The following is an 18,091-nucleotide window of genomic DNA, read 5'->3' on the forward strand; positions in this document are numbered from 1 at the left end:
TGCCTCCAACATCTCAAGTCCAACTTCCAGACTGTCTTTTCTGCAATATGTCATATTTCCAACAGCATGACAAAAGCCCTGAGCAATGGCATAGTTACATTTGGTTTAGCTTCAGTTTTGCTACCCTCCTGAAAGCATTTAAGAATATTTTCATCATTTATTAAATAAAGACTGGGTTCTCTATTAACAATTTCGAAGTCTGTATTACTTTTTTTTTGGGTGGGGCAGAGGATGTGAGGGGGGTGGAAATCCTGCCACTGGTGAGATTTTAATGTTAGGAAGCAAAAGGAACATCTCCAGACAACAAGACAAAAGCCAAAGAGGCAAAATAATTTTATGTCAAAAAAATTCTGGCAACCACCCAAACATGGACTTTGGCAGATTGCTTGTTGGTTATAACAGAAGCCACTTCCTCTGCAGCAACAGGCATATCAACACCATTGTCTGCTTCCTGGGGATGGGCTCAGGGTGTTTCAAGCTGCACAATGTTCTTAGGTGGAGCTGAGGGACTGAAAAACAGAGCCACAAACCCCCACCACTGCCCACCGTGGGGAATTCTCCCATGCATACCTTGTTAGGAAATGAACTGGGGTATTTTTTCTCCCTGTCCTGGCTCCAAGCACTCTGACAGCTCCATTCAGCAGTGGGGAAGGAGGCTCTGCCCAGGGCTTCTCCACAGCTGCAGATGACTCATGCTGGAAGAGCCCCTTTGAGCCAGATTTGTTTTCCCAGGTTCATTTTAACACACTGATTCTACCACTTTAAAGCTCCCTGCATAATTGCAGCTTGCACAGCACAACCTGGCCTGTGCATAGGTACAGACCTCACCAAGCAGCAGGCCCAGGCTGCTCCGCAGAGTTGCAGGGGCACCTGCTCCCCCTCTTAAAGCCACATTCCTTCCTCTCCCACAGCAACATCCCCAAGGACAAACTGCTTGATCCACGCTGCCTTCTTGGGACAGGCAGGAGAACCAGAGAAACAAACCCTGCTGCTCTTCTGGTCTATGAAAGAACACTGGGCAAATAGGACTTTGTCAGTGCTTTCCTCCCATGAGCAGGGCTGCCTGGCCAGAGGAGCAGGGATGTGTTTGAAGCTCTCATTCCTGCTTTTCACTGCATTGTTTGCCTAGGGAAAGCATATTCCCTATCCCTGCCTTCTCTTCTACAGCTTCTCCTCACAGGCTCCAGTTGCTCACCCATATCAGGTGAACACAGATGTTCCTGTAAGTAGCTTCCTACCAAAGATGACATGACATGGCACTTCTCCTGCTGCCTCTTCCTCCTGCTCTGCCACCCACTTCCATCCAGGGGAGGCTCAAAAAAGACATCTTCCATTTAGATTCTAGCCATCAGAGCAGGAGCAAGGCCTTCTTGTAGGGGCACGAGAAAGCTTTTGTTGCAGGAATTGGGGCAGAGCCCACCACTGTGCTCCTCCCCAGTGGTGTGTGAGAATGACATCATTATGCCAATAAACGAGACAGGAAGTGCAACCAAGCAGAAAAACCACAGAAAGCGTCTGTGAAGTTCTGCCAAGAATGCTAACAATGGCGCTAACCAGAAAACAAGACAAGGGTTTGGTTCGTCTAATTTCTTCCAGTTTTAGTAATCTCTAGTGTCACTTGTAACAGTCGATAGTAAAAAGCCAGGTCCTTGGAAAGACACTGCTTAGGGCCTTTTATTCTTTTTTTCCCAAGGTGATGGTGACCTTCTACTGTCTTACCCGAGTCCACAAATTTCACAGTACTTTGGCACCAGAATAAAGATCCAGATAAACTGGCTGGGATTTTTTAAATCTCCCCCCTTTTTTTTTTCTTCCCCCATGTTATAGTTGGCAATAGTGCATTACCAACTGTCTTGGTAAGCCATTCCTTTATCTTTCTACTATGTAGATTTCTTTATTTTCCACAATATTGCAGCTGCCCAGGTCTGAGCTAATGTTTCTTTAGGGTCACGTATTTTGTCTTGTAATGTGAACACACAGGCCCATTTGAACCTGATGTGTCAAGCAGTTCTCCGTCCATCAGTCCCAGAATTCTCTGACCAGATCCTGGAAGCTCACAATCAGCTGTGTCCCCTACCTACCTTTTTGTCAAGCAGCTCACCAACAGTGGCAGTGCTCAGGAGATGGGTGGCACTTGGCAGCAGGGAAGCAAAGCCTTCAACAACCATGGCTTTCCAGATAGTTACAGATGTGGGCATGACTTACAGACAGGACTTGATGAAACCATAAAGCCAACCTGATTGCCAACTGCTGCCAAATCAGGAGACGGCCCCTCCTGCTTCCCTTGCACTGGCACCTACTTGACTCTAACAAGTCATTCACAGAGCTACATGGGCATCAACCAAATACTGCAAGGAAAGTGAGGTTTCTCCTGCTGACCCAGCTCACTGCAACTTCACCTTCCTGACAGCAGTGGTAAGCAGGTGGACTGCAAAGGGAAGGAAGCTCACAAATACTGAGTTATGATACAGTGTCTGTATAGTGTAATACAAATATTGCAGCCTTGGCAATGTATCATTCCCCTCAAAAGCTTGTTCCTAAACTGCCATTTTCTACAACATAAACAATCCCACACACAAATTAAATTAAATACAAGCAGGTGCTACTGTTATTGACATGACATTTTCAGTTTCCTGCAATTACAGCTATATCATCTATATTTATTAGAAAAATACAGTTATTAAATAAGTTGGTACTTCCCCTCATAATTCAGCATGTTTTCCTAAAACCTGCAGGTATTAAAAGTATTAATTAATCTCCTTGACCTTCAGAAAATTTTATTTAATAATCCTGTTTAATTCTCATACAGTTAAGATATGATGAAAATACCAATGGAGATGTAGCAAATGACAGATTTATTCAGACCCAGCTCTTAAATGGGCTCCAGTACAAAATACACCCATATATCAGACTTTCCAAAAAAAATCCCAACCTTAAATAGGATTAAGCAGTCTTCAAATAACCACTACTCTTATCAACAGTCTGCCATCAAATTAAGTCAGCCTTTCTCTCACTTATACCCCACCTATAGATGAGGGCAGAGAATCAGACCCTCTAGAAACAAAAGCTGTGTACAGCTGTGACAACGACATTACTCCTGAGCGCAGCCACCTGTGGTGCAAGATACAGGCCCCAACTTTACCTCCCTTAATTTTGTAAGCATGCTCCCCATGAAAGCCAAAGGGCTTTAAAAAGAAACCAAACAAGAGAAAGAATAGAGATTCCTGATTTAGAACCCATAGCAAGTAATTCTTTGCTTTAGTTACAATAGGAAGTACACAAATGAATGGATTTGCTGCTTTTGACAGCAGCGGGAACTGGGTTGTCTTGCCTGTTCCCAGGCTGTTCTACTTCTTTGTACCAGGTGCAGAAAAAAACCCCAAGAATTTCTGATGTATACATTTCTTCAGATAACTGAAAATTCTCACTGCTGCTATTGGTTCAAAGCTTCACAATTAGAAGAAGCTTAACAGTTTCTGTTCAGAGTCACCCCTAAAGAAAGGTAAAAGTCAGTACAAACAAGGCTGTGCTGATCAAACGCAGAGGGCAGTCTTCCAGTCTGGAGGGATTTTCTTATCATGTTCCTTGCTAATAGCCAGTAGCACATCAAGGACATCATAAACACAGGCCATGTCTGGAATACAGCCACCTAAGGGAATATATGAATTCCTGATGTTTTAAGGACAGTATTTACAATTGCAGCTTTCTCCCCAAACAAAAGCAGCCATGCTGTGGTACAGAGCAGCACCTCTAGGAAGCCAAGGGCACCAGCATCTGAAGCCTTGCTACTGGCAACGAGTCGTCCAGTATACAAAGGCACCCTACAGAAAAAACAGAGAGGGACTTTGTACAAGGGCATGTAGTGATAGGACTTGGGGAATGGCTTCAATCTGAAAGAGGGCAAGTGTATATTAGGTATCAGGAAGAAATACTTTAGTGTGAGAGTGGTGAAATACTTGAACAGATTGTCCAGAGAAGCTGCGGATGTCCCACCTCTGGAAGTGGGCCAGGGCACACTGAGTAATGGGGCCCTGAGTAATGTGGTCTAGGGAAAGGTCCATGGCAGGGGGTAGAATTAGATATCTTTAAGATCCCTTTCAATCCCGACCATTCTATGAGTCTATGATAAGAGGAACACTACTGACTAAATCATTCTTCTGGTGACAAGCAGCCACTGGAGAGATAGAAGGACAACATCCATTTGTGGCAAGTTCTTTCAAAATATGAAACACAGCTACAGCAAAATTAACACAAGTCTGAAGGCTTTGTGCCCTGATATCCCACACAGCATCATCCTGTGGAACAACAATAACAGCCTGAGTTACTTAGGCCAGGATGGATGGTCTGGAAATGTTCCCTGCTGAGACCAACACAATTTAGTCTCAACAAAGAACTCATAAGCACTCAAACTGCAGACTGAGCCTGCCCAGGTTGTATACTTTCAACAGAACAGGCTGAACAGGACCATGCAATCACAGAAAAACAGTATTATCCACCAATGTAACTGTGTGCTTCTACAGAAGCACAAAGGTTTTTCTCTTCAAGCAGCTACTTACCTTTGAACACAACTCACAAAAGCATTGGAGCACTCCAGCAATACTGTGCAATTAATGACTGCTACAGCTGTATGTTCACTGCAGATTTCTGGCAGCTATAGCTGCATCATGAGACTGGTCATTTATTGTTACAGAAAGACACTGAAGAGACACAGCAAGAAACTTGAACTTGGGTGTGTCCTTCCAAAAACACTGCAAAGGGAGACTTTATTGTGCAAGCCAGGAGAAACTATCCCCAAAACATGAGGATGGCCTGGTGCTCTCCCACCCTTGGGGTCACCAAGAGAATTCACTCCAGTGCCAGGCTACAGCACACAGGAGCTCTGTATGAAAAAGCAAATCTGATCCCGAGGGAACTTCTGTTTACTTGAATGCCTCCCCTATAATCCCATTTTATGGCCCACGTGGTTTGGGAATGCTGCACAGTCAGGAGACTGGAAGAGACTAAAGGGAAGTGATTCCTTTCAGAGGACTGTAGAAAAGCAGGGCACAATCTCAAACACTCTCATGGCAGCCTTCTGCTTAGCTATAGCCAGATTATCATAACAAATATTTTAGTCTTAAATGGGTACTGAACTTTAGCAAAAAATATAAGCCGTTGCTTTTTTGAAGAAAAACATAATACAAGTGGCTTAAAAGTAACATTGGAACACTATTCCTGTTTAAAAGTTAAAAATGAAAGCACCTCAGCTCTTTAAAAAATAACCTCCAAGATGACAATGTACATTTAAAAAAGGGAAGAGTGAACAGGTTTTAGTGTTTTTGACTTGATGGCTCCCTTCATGGATAGCCTGCAGGTTGAAAAACACAACCCAGCAATAAGCATGGGTAGAGATTCAGAAACACTAACCACTTTCTGGTGGGGTATCAGATCTGGACACCCCACATCCTCTCTTTCTGCAGTGAAGGATGAGGAGAGGTGAATCAAGTGTCATGGAGAACTCACCCTGCTTGAAAAAAACTTCATATCCTGTAACTCCCACTCCAGGATAGTAAATACTGGCACAGCTGCACACAACTTTCAGGTTGAAATTATGTCAATTATCAGTTGATTTACTCACCTGATAAACACTCAGCTACTTTTACCAACACAAACTCTTTGTTCTCTAGCCAGGGAGCCTAATGTTTTAATCCCAGTCCCCTAGCCTTCTGGTAAGAGCACAGTGCTCTGTACCTGGCAGGACCAAGCACTTGTTAAGCTGCTGTGGTTCCTTTGCATTAGTATTTTCCATACAATATTTTGAAATAGAAGGGAGGCACAAAATGCAGTGACTTATAACCCTGAAGAACAATAAGCATTTCTGTGAGCTGGTCTTCTACACAGGATGTGGGCTGGGCCTCCTTGAGTTTGTGTAATCTGTCTGGAAGTCCAAAAACCACACTCTGAAAACACGCTTTTCCCTTAACAAACAGTCACACACACACACACACACACACAGAGTCTAACAGTAGTTTACATATCTGTCATCCACCATTAAGAAAAATTTTCATTATTTTTTCAAGCATTTTTTACATCAAAGTAGGCACACAGACTATACCTAATTAAAATATATAGCCTTTTTTTAATCCAGCAATAATTACATCTAGGGATGGAAGATTCACTTATTTAAAATTATGTCAGAAGTTGCACTTCTGATAGTGCTTTAGGTGACAGTTCACATCCTAGGATCTTTAAAGCGCAGAGACAAAAACTCAAAGGCACTGGAAACATTATCATGGAATGTGCTGGGAAGGATTATCCTGTGAAGTGGCTTTTCTAGATGCTTTAAGTCATTACATTTACCAATGTCAGGCAGTCCTCTGAAGTCCCATATTTTAGATACTCGGCTACAGATCAACTCTTTCCCCTTTCTCCAAACAGCATCAGAGGACAGTCCACCAAATGGAACCGTTTGCTGAACAAGGACTGGACAATGTACAGCAGAGGTTAAAACACAAAAGAGAAATGGCTTCATCCAGAACTCTTCTCTAGCACTGCAGGGTAAAAAGACAGCACATCTGAAGCCAATTCTGAAGAAAAAGGAGTGTTTGACACTATTCCACATTCAGAGAGCTTAACTCCAACCAGAGTTGATCTGCCTGAAAATTTGACTACCATCCCTCCATCCCTTTCCTGTTTGCCTCTTGGAGCTGCAAGACCTGGTTTATCAAAAGCAATTGCTGAAGAAGTAGAGTTCATATGAATTCTCCAAAAGTTTGTCTTCATAGTAACCGCGCCAATCTTATACATGACACTGAAACTCAGCACTGTAACAAGCTGCTAGGAATACTTCTCTTCTATGAGGAAAGGAAGCTATATGAAGCAGGTATGTATGTCAAAATACTTGATATCAATTTACTACCATCACTTCCAGGATTACATGTTTTTAACCCCAGTGAAACTGATAATAATTTGAAACTCTATCATATTTCCAGTGCTTACAGTATTTTTGTTAATATTTTTGAAGCTATAGCAAGTAGCTGTTCTTTCTTTCTGTGGGAAATCAGGAAAAATGGGAGTTAGGATTGAGCAAGTGAGGAAAAAACCCCATGTCTACTTCAGCACACTGAAATTTATTTTGCATGCAATCAGGTTTCAAGTGGCTAGAAAAATATAATGAAATCTTCCCCCCCCACTTTCATATGTTAATTCAGATTAGCATCTTATATTCATTTAGGCAAATTATGAAAGAATAAATCCTCAGTCATGCTCAACACAGCAGTTCTTACAACACCCTATGATATTCTGACAATTACCACACAATTTGAGTCAGAAACTATTACATTCAGTACAGAACTGGTTGGCTTCTGTCTTCATCTTCAGCAAGTTCCTGCCTTAGAACATGCACTATGCAAAAACAGTTCCTGCAGCCATGGAGGGGAGAGCTGCAAGGAAATCCCAAAACCCAGCAGGAAGTAACATCTCTGTGATTCAACATGCTGAGTCTTTTCTCCTGAGAAACCAGCAAAAAAAGCACAGCATTAACTGCACAGAAAAAAAATCCTTATCCTGTCTACATTACAGATTCTGGAACCACTGTAGTTTGAGTGACTGAGCCTGTCTCGCTCTTCAGATTTCAGCAAGTCTTCCTTTAATGTACTTTCACCTAGGGTAGCTGGAGAAAATAGAAAGACTTGTTAAACGTTGCAAAACAATTGCATTTCACCTCCATCAGCTGTGCAAGAACAGCAGAAAAATAACTTCTGGACGGATTAACTAGTTTAGATCATTTTACTTGGAAAAAAAACCCAAAACACCCCACAAAAAATGTTATAGGATTATACCACAGTCTGTCACTGCAATGGAAGTAAAGCAATACATCTCAGTGAAGGCTTTTAGTGTGCTGGGGTAAGTGCTGTAGGCTTCAACATTACAGAGACTGAACAGAAAGAAGGTACAAGCCATTTTCTAGGCAAAATAACAATAAAAATACCCAAAGAGTTTTGTTAACATCACAAGCCACATAAGAGAAATAAATTCCATTCTGCTCCCTGCTGTTCCCATCTGGTTTCAATTTGCTAGAGAAGACTGAAGCCTGTATTCAAAAAACAGACTGAGTTGTAAACATTAGCCTCTGCCAGCATTACTAGTAACTCATGAGGTTCCAGAGTTACCATGGAAAGGCAAGGGGAGGGTAGGAGAAAAAGGTCTATGAAAAAGCAGGACTTGCTGTCATTAAGCTCCTTCTATTGCACTGTTTTAATCCATGAAATGAAAATGAAAAGTGTTTGACACTCAGAAGACACACACTTGCAGAAAATCCAGTTCTACTAATTTCTGTTGTTTTGCAGCATTATGAAAACAGGGGAAAGTTGAGAAAAGTCAGAACAGACTGCCTGGGCCACTGGGCAACCTTGTTTTATATGGCTTGTAATTAGAAGCTGCATACTGTTGCCTAATTTATTTCTTGTCATGTTATCAGTAAAAGGTCCCTCCTTCATTTCCCACAGGAATAGTTTTCGTAAATTGTGACAAAATAATGGAACTACAAGCTGAGTGTCTCGTGGTAATATTTAACAATATGCCTTGAACAAGACTTTGCCCCATCTCAAGCCAATAGTTTCTAGTTAACTGTGCCCCTGACATGAGGCACCAATGTGCTTTGGAAATCCACTCACATGGTTAAAGAGTGAAAAAAGGAAAAGGGTGTTTCTGCAGCAGTATGGGCAGAGATTTTGCATTATGTGAAACACAGTCCTTCCAGGACTCTGTTTTGACTCATCTTAGGACCACAGTCAGCCCCAACTCTAAAACCTAGTATAAGAGTAGGAAGAAGTGATCTCCTTAATAAACACATCAGTCCTTTGTTCACAGCATAGTCACACAAATGATCAGTAACTGGGGTGATGAAGCACTACACTGGGCTATCAGAATGGCCTATAGGACTAGTAAAGAGAACATCTCAAGCCATGATTGCCTCTGGCATCTACAACTGCCCCAACATAACACTTCCTAGTTCAGGCATATTATGAAGCTGTGTTTCAAGGCTGACTTGAACTCCAGTCACCTTGATGAATATGGCCCTACTGCTAATCACTCATAACTAAGCTGGGTTACTACCCAAGTAGTAACAGTCTTTTTTCCAACCACCTACCACAGGTCCATGACTCCTCCTCCAACCCACAAGTCAAGCTGAAAACCCCATCAGCTGTCTCACTGCTGGTTTTGGCCATCCCATGATTCTAGATTTCTGTACTGACTCCCTGATGACAGGTATCATTAGCTAACAGACATTAACTTTCAGCAGGTTCTCATGCAAAGCTTCCTGTTCTTTCACTATTTCTAAAAACAGCTCCCTTCACCATGGGTGCTTCTCTTACTCTTGGATTAGCTCACCACACTTTTCTTCTTGATATCATCTCACCTCACCAGTTTCCCCAGCCCCCTTCCTCTAGCTTTCTGTTCCATCTTCCTAACTGGAAATCCCTAATTTCATCTTAATGCACTCCCTTTAGCCTTACTGTGTGTATTATTTATCAATCTACCACTTGCATCCTATTATTGATTCTTCAACACCACCAGAAAGCTGTAACCACGTGCTTTCTTCTTTCTTCTGAGATGTTGGTGCAGATAGAATTAACCACCAGTAATACATGTTCATGCACAGATTAGAGCAGCTCAGGGTGACCATCACATGAAGAAGTTACCCCAGTCTTCTAGATCTAGAAAATGTTATTCTCAGCCTCCAAAGGATACATGCCAACAGGCTACATTATACCTAGCTAAGTCACATGTTTCACACATGTGAAGTATGCACAATCTGACCAGAAGCAGGAATTCTGAAAGGTTTACTTTGAAACACAAGCTTATTTAAAACCACAACCCTCACCCCACTCCCCATACACTCTCTTCCCATGAAAGGTTCACAACTTGGACAAGGTTTTTGGTGAGCTCTCAAATAAGCAGCAGAAGGCCTTATTCTAAAGCATCAAACCAAGAACTGGAACATGATTCACTTTTCAGCCTCAATTCTACTATCTACAACTTCATCAAGAACAACAGGAGAAGGCACCAGCCCTCCTTATGTTCAGACTGCTCAAAATCCACAAAGAACTTGGCTGCAGCGTGCAGACCTTCCCGTCTGAAAGCAGTGGATATTGAGTTATGCCCATCTTTCACATGATTCACCGCTTCAGCTTATTTTTATATACTGTTTAACAACAAAGGCTCCTTTTCATCTTTTGATAGGGATACTCCTACCAATATTTAACTAGCTAAGGGTTCACAAAATTTTTAGTTTATTATTCATTTTGTATTGAATAAAACTGTTAGAAAATGGGAATCCCCTGCAGAGCAAACTGCACAGGTCCATAGAACTATTGACAAAAAAGTTTACTAGCATCAAAATTCTTGATTTTTCATCTGCAAGTTAAAAATATATTTGAAGCCAACTGGAACTGCTTAACTTTCTCACTAGTCAAGTAAACATACTCTGCTATAGCTTCTTAACTGAGTAAGTATAATTCAGACATCAGGTTAAGATTTGACGGCTTGTGCCTAATTAGTGATGCAAGAGGTTGCAAGTCTCTGTAAGCAGACACTCCATTTTCTCCAGAACTCAAGCTATCGAAAATTGCATTCTCAGTCGTTTCCCAAGGCAGCTAATACCACCAGACATGCACAATTTGTTTCCCAAGGCAGCTAATACCACCACAAAATTTTTGCTTCAGCAGGAAGGATCAAAGTAAGCAGCAAGTTATCTTAACTTAAAATGAAACAAAAGACCTAACTGCAAACCAATATCCCCAAAGACAGCATAACCACCATTGCTAAATAAATGGAAAACACACAGAAGCCTGAAAAAAAAGCACAGCTCTGCATAGTAGTGTAGCTACATTTCTGTGTAGCTGCTGGAGGAGCATGCCAGGACAAGCCTGGTGTTTCTATCCTGGCTCCACACATGGGGACACTTCTGCATGCCAAAGCTAGTATTTTTCTGCTTCCTGCCTGAGTGATTCTAAGCCTGTTCTGCACACGCTGCACAGTGCCAAGAAGCACTTCTAGGTGGATTGCCGCAGACTGGTTTTTGTCAGGAAGAGCGATCACTTATGAAGCATATATGCACACTGATGGCTAACAACGAGATTCATACAATAGGCCCAGACACTTTTTCTCCCAAAGTTAACACCTGTGTACTGCTGCCAATATTCATGCAAGAGGAAAAGAAGCAATTATATTGTCTTACACGATTTTTACAGTAACCAGGACCAAATGCATTTTTTGCCTCTCCCCGTTAGGGAAAAATCCAAGGCACTGCTACAGCTTTTTGTCTCTGGATCAAAGTAACAAAAAACCCCTGAACTGCCAAGGGAAGCAGTCTGGTTGGTATACCTTGAACTGAACAAGTACTGTTACCGAGTTATCACATTTCTTTGTTTTATAGCATGGATATATACCAACACCTACAAGAAGAATGAATTTGTAGCTATGTAGAAGAGAAATTACAACTGATATGAAGACATTAATGGTTATTGCCTAAATATATTAATGTTACAATAGCTAAGAGGAACTGGAGTATTTAGTTTGACTGATTTCCCAAGTTAGTCATGCCTGTGCATAGCACCAAAGTTCACATAACAGCAACTAGAGACTAATTCTAGTTATAAGCTTTAGTAGTTGTTTTGGAGACTACTCATATGCAACTATCAAGTAAACTGTGGACTTGTTTCAGCTCTTGATGAAGAGCTGAACTCTTCATGCCTTTGTGTTGGTTCAAACGGGAGAATACTGCCTAAGTGGTTGAACTACTCCTTCAACAAAGCAGGTCAGGAAATGTACTGACCTTGTTCAATAGGAACTGGTAAACCAACTCAGGGGTTGCTATATTTCTTCTCCTCATTAAGGTACCCAAGGTTCCTGGGGGAGGGGAAGACAGGAAGCGAGTACTCTTCCTGCTCCCCCAACCTAAAAATAACTGAGACAGTCTTTCTGCAACATTTAAGCCACACAAGCACTCAAAGCCTGAAATATTTATACTCTGGGCAAACTGTCAAAGAACTCTCGCATTTTGCCCAGTATCTTTTTATCATTATCCAAACAGATCTGGACATTGTGGCAGAAAAGTTTACTTTTCTGGGGGTACGCATGAGCCTGCTGCCAGCTGTGTTAAACTACAGCTTTTTTCCTGCCTGTCAGCTAAGCTGTAACTATAAGCCTATTTTGATTTGTGAACTTGAGCACTAGCTTCCTGTCTTCAAGCACCTCTTGCTCTGTCTTGAAAAATCCACAGGTTTAGCAGAGTTTCTCTTTCACATTAGAAAGCAATGGAAATAAACACCTCAATAATAAAGTTGAGTACAATGCTGTGGGAAAAAAAATGAAGCTAAACACCATGAGAAAATTGACAGGAAAAACACTGCATACATTACAAAATAGGTAGAAAACAATATCGATAAACATGGAAATTAAATTCCTAGTAATTGAGCATTGTAAAACACAAGACTGATTATGCTTTTTAGACAAATTAAAGTGAAAGAACATTTGCAGGATTTTGGAGGCATGCATGCTCACAGGCTTCCTTATTCCACTTCTCCCGCATTTAAAAAGATGACCGATTTGGTTGTTAGAAATTCTTCTCTTTCAAAAAGCTACAAAAGAAGACTGGGCATGAACATCTAGTTCCAAAACCAGATTCAAAGTAAAACGCATATCTAGTTAAAGATAAGCACCTTCCTTTCTGTACCGCAATCCCTCATTCTTCAGCCAGCATCCATGATTTCTTTATGTACTTCTCACAATCTGTTCACTGCATGGAAAACCTGCAAGCTGATTTCGGCAGTCTGTTTGGCAGGTGAAAACTTAGGCGTAAAACTGCCATTCTTTGAACTAGATTTCAGTCCAGCTTTTTTTTTTTTGACAATCAGAAATAATAATTTCATTTAGAAACAGCAAAACTACCTGAAGTTTTGAAAGAGTTTTTAAGTTTGAGAACAGGAAAGCTTAAATCTTACATGCTATACTGTCAGCTGCTATGAGCTGACCATGACATACAGTACCTAGTGTACCTAGTTGTACACATGCAGAAAGCTGGGGAAGGAGACAATCATGGAATGACTTTCTACTTTCACAGAAAGAAGTCTCCCAGTCACCCTCTCCACTCTGAGAAGCCAAAGCTTACTCAAATTTCACATATGGGCAGGAAATCAAAGTATACCACATGGCCAGAAATCCGTAGTTGTTCAGACATGAGTTCCCAAAGGGAAGGAAGTTATAGTTAAATACAAGTCAAATCTGCGTTTCCCTTCGCAACCTCCAGAGGATGAATGGAAAAAGGCTAAGCTTTCCTGCTGCACAACAGCTAGGAATTATGTGATGTAGGATGTAGCATAACTGCTTGAAATCAGAATGTTACTTACATGCATATCCCCTCTAAACTGGTCCTTCAGAATTCCATAGTTGCATACAATGCCTCTGTTTTAATAATTTCTATGATCAGTAGATTACAGACATATATAGCCTTGAGCTACTTGAAAGTTGTACATTGTTCAAGAACTACGAGTTAGGCCTGTTTATTTTCCAATGAAGACAGACAGATTTCAGTCAGGTTCCCTTCTTAAAATCCATCTTGTTGCTGCAGTTTGGGGCCACCCCTCCACTGATGATTTATTCAATTTTGAGCTTTTTTCAGTTCCCTTCTTTAAATACTAAGCGAATAACAGCTTAGAGAACCTACAAGTGCTGATGAAAATACTGTTACAGCAACTGTTCTCTGGTTAACATCAGGAATACACTTTTGGTTCTACCCACCCCTCTAAAGAGCTGCAGTTACTGATAGGGGCCTCCATCATCCTCCCTTTGGCCGTGTGTAATCCCAAGCACAGTCATTCACATATACTGGTATTTCACACTTTCACTGGTTTACCTTCCCCTGTGCAGAAAACAGCTAAACAGGCTAAATGGACCGTGGGTATATACTGTGCATATACCCACTATTTACAGAAGAATATATTCAATTCCTACTTTTCCTTGCAACATCCAGAAAGACCGGGAATCCCCATTCAAACATTTCCAGTTGAAAATCAAAGCTAAAGTAGTTTCAAAAAGGTATCACATGTCAGACATGCTACTGCTTAATGGGATTCAGAAATACATATTAAAATAAATGCTTACATGAGACTCATGTAACAGAAAAGCAAATGAACTTAATGAAATATCTCATCATTATTTATGATATGACAAACAATATTTCAGCTTTTGAACTACAGGAGAAGTGTTTCTTAGTAGTAAAAAAATCCTCTCCTCCATTCCAGTACCAACTGGGCATATCCAAAATTCAGATTCAACCAAGAATCTGAGAAACACACCAAAAAAACCAAGGTCTACTGGACCTGCTTTTTCTGAACACCCAGTTCAGTTTTTCCTTTGCTCTTTGCTGATCTGTTTCTATAGTAGGGACTGATGATGCAGAAGGATAATACCAATACTAAAACAACACTCATTCTTGCATCATGTAAGAAAACCCCACTACATAAACTGTAACTTCAGATATCCCTTAAAGGCTTCAGATTTGAAATGTGATCCAAGACTGCAACATGCTGTTTCTAAAAAGATGCAACAGATGTACACGTATTAATACACACATCCAAAACAGAATGTAGAGCATTACTTTTACTGAGTGCAATCACTACATAAATCTTGCTCAATGCTATTCAAGCAAAGAGAAGAAGCACCCAGAGCAAGACACTTTGTTCATACATAGGTGGTCTACAGGAAAAAAAAATAAATCTAAGCTTCATGCAGCTTCTACAGACACACAGAAGCACCTTTCAGCAAGTCACTTCTACATATAAGGAGCATTTGTACACAGCTCCATACCTCTAAGTTGTAATATGCTATCTATAACTACATTGGAAGGCTGTGAGGATCAGTCACAGGAGAAATTTGAAACGTAAGGCACAGCCACTACACTGAACAGGAAGTATATGAGTATATTCTTGTTAGATTACACAAATATGTGGAATTGATGAGATTTGTTTTAAGTGAGTTAACAGTTCTATAGCCCATTTCAGTGTCATTACATTACTGAAATTAAAGGGCATGTATAAGCAAACGGACAAAAGTTACCATAACCTTCAAACAGATCACCCTGCTTAGCTCACTGTAGGATGAGCTTAAAATAGGTCCAATGCTAAGTTCCTCTCCTTCCTTTATGCAGAAACACTTGGCCTACAAGGCAAAATTTAGGCAGCTGCTCTTTCCCTTGGTTTCTGTTAACTACTTCAATTTACTTAGAGGGGAACAGGATTATTAAGTAGTCATACCACTGAAACAGAAGAGAAAATAATTTAACTAACAGCTGCACTTATAAGGCCAGTAATATTTGTAGCACACAATCTGTGGGAAGTGTGGAAAAAGGGCTTGCCTATTCTAGAAAATAAGAAATCAGAAGACCCTGCACTGTCAACTCCTAGGCTGGCTACAGCCCTCAGACGTCAGTCCTAATAACACTTTCAAATTACGATTCCCTCCCATCAATTAGGTCTGCACTAGCAATTGCAGGGTCTCAGGAGTGTCCTGAAAGAGTTCTAAGACACACAAACTCAGTATGTTAATTTGCTCTGTATAATTCATTTTATAGGAGCATGATTTTTTTCTTCCTGTTCATAGTAGCTTCCCTAGTTTGAAATATCCCTGCCTGCCAGTTTTAAGAAACAAACAAAATCAAGTCTAAATGCTTGACTGGTATTTTCATTTTTTGACCCCAACTACATAATGCATATTCTCTGAAGTAGTCCTTCAATTCTGGAATTCCCTCTCCAGCATAGGAAAACATAAACACCTGTATTTAGTGTCTGTACTTCAGGCCTAGACTAAAGCAGGCAATGTTAGACACAGGGAGAAAAAGCCTTAAAATACTAGGTGCCTACAGAACCCAGCTACATTTTTATGCAGTTTTCCAATGTTATTGAAAATGTAAAGGTGGCATACAGTAGTGTCACAGAATTATAGAAAGTGGGCTACTGCAAATCAGTAGCAGATGAACCAACCCTGTTGTGCTCAAGATTTACCAGAAGAGATACTATAAAGTATTTAAAGCTCTCAACTCTTCTTGCACTCTCTGGAACATAGCAAAGCAGGTGCTCTGATACTAGTCAGCAGGACTCCAATTAAAGTTTGGCTAGGCTGTCAAGCACCAGAGATCTAGAATCATAGGAGTATGCCAAGTTGGGAGGGATCCATCAGGATTATGGAGTCCAACTCCTGGCCACATGCAGGACACCCTAAGAACCACACCATGTGCCTGAAAGCATTGTCCAAACACTTCCAAAACTCAGGCTGGTGCTGTGACCACTTCCCAGGGGGGAGCCCATTCTAGTGCTCAACAACTCTCTGGGTAAAAAACTTTTTCCTGATATCCAGCCTACACTTCCCCTGCCTCAGCTTCATGACATTTCCTCAAGCTCTGTCACTGGTCACAGGAGTGAAGATACCTTACTAGAGTCAAGGAGTCGACAGCCCACTGCCACTATTTCCTAGTGACCTGTCATCTCCCCTCTGCAACAGCAATCAGCGCAGTTCAGTTTTACTATCTCTGAAGAGAAGACACTCAAGTTCAAAAATTACTGTTAGCTGAGCCCAGACACTATGGCTCCTGCATGAAGTACAGTCTTTTCTATGACTATGCAGAGATAGGGAAGCAGAAGTGTTTCTCAGAAACAGTTTAAAAATAGGATCTGACAACTGCCCAGCATGCCTTTATAAGCTTATGAGCTTGTTCCAGCATATGTATGCTGGGGTAATGGAGCACAGCTTTGAAGATGAATTTGAAGTAGCACCACTCTGATAAAAGCAATAGTTTTGTTTTATGAAGAGCAATCTTCTAAATCGGGGTATTTGTGACAATGACATCCAGTACTATTTAATAAATCTCTAATTAGAAGACCCATAATTGTTCTGGATGGAATTTGAGACAGCCAGCTTACCCTGCCTCAACATAAAAGACCATACTGCACAATCTATCAGCCTGACAAACTGGGCCACAAACATAGTGGACCAAAACAAAGCAGCACAACCACCGCTTATCACGTACCAGGGAATACAGCTGGTAGAGCACTTCTTAGGCTAGAGATTAAATTACTATCTCAGTATCATAACCAGCCACAGTCTCTTTGAGGGATTGTTTTATCTGCATTAATAAAGTGGCACAGTTCTGTACCTCCAGTTTTTTTTAACCTTACTTCACTAAAATTCAGGGAATCATATGACAGTCCTGTGTCATGACTAACCTGCTAAGTAAAGGAAGGAATGTGGAAGGAGGGAGTTTAGCACAAGAACTAGATGCTAATGCTTGGTTCTCATCTACCTCTTCAGCTTAAGGTCTTCTGCCCTCAACACTAGTTCTAACAACTCATATCTGCCACACAAGCTGGTTTTGGATTTTTATTTGGTTCATCTATAGCACTAGATCAAAGAGCTATGAAAATCCATATACGACAGCCAACTGGACAGAAGGATACTAACTTCTGTCAATAAATTACTAAAAAAAAACCCAAAAGAAATTATCCACTATTTACCCATCTACTGACAAATTCATTACTATAAGGAGTGGTACTCAATGTCAAGAAGGTATCCATTCTTAGTGTACCTCTCTGCTGGTCAGACACCATAGAACAGTTTGGGTTGGAAGGCACTTTCAAGATCATAAAGTTCCGAGCCCCTGCCATGGGTATGGACAACTCTACTTGAATAGGCTGTTCAGGGCCCCATCCAATCCAACCCTGAGCACTTTCAGAAATGGGACACCCACAACTTCTCTGACAACCTATTTTAATGCCTCATTATCCTCTAAGCACCCCCTCCTAACATCCTGTTGATGTAAAAAGTCACTTTTTCATAAGGCACCTTTAAACACAGGAAGGCTGTAATGAGGCCTCTCCGAGATCCTTCTCTTTTCTGTGTTGAAAAGCCCCAGCTCCCTCAGCCTATTTTCTGTTTTGCATCTTAACAGACAACACTGAGTAGGACTGCAACAGTCTCCACAAGCTAAACCCTTGAAGAGACATAATATACTGGTGCAATAAAGCTGCTGCATTTCTACTTTTGAGTAACATCTACT

General features: G+C 41.1%; 1 long non-coding RNA gene across 3 annotated transcripts in view; it reads right to left on the reverse strand.

Annotated features, from left to right (window-relative positions):
* Positions 1-18,091, reverse strand: part of LOC115485225 (uncharacterized) — a 153,532-nt gene that overhangs the window by 129,032 nt on the left and 6,409 nt on the right. Inside the window, exon 3 of one of the 3 annotated variants that reach the window (XR_007780451.1) lies at positions 2,837-3,649. The exons of 1 other annotated variant lie outside the window; for it this stretch is intronic. This is a non-coding gene — a long non-coding RNA (uncharacterized LOC115485225). One more of the 3 variants, XR_007780450.1, reaches the window with a different exon arrangement.

Source organism: Serinus canaria, chromosome 1A (genome assembly GCF_022539315.1).
Source record: "Serinus canaria isolate serCan28SL12 chromosome 1A, serCan2020, whole genome shotgun sequence".
In the NCBI taxonomy this organism is placed as follows: domain Eukaryota; kingdom Metazoa; phylum Chordata; class Aves; order Passeriformes; family Fringillidae; genus Serinus; species Serinus canaria.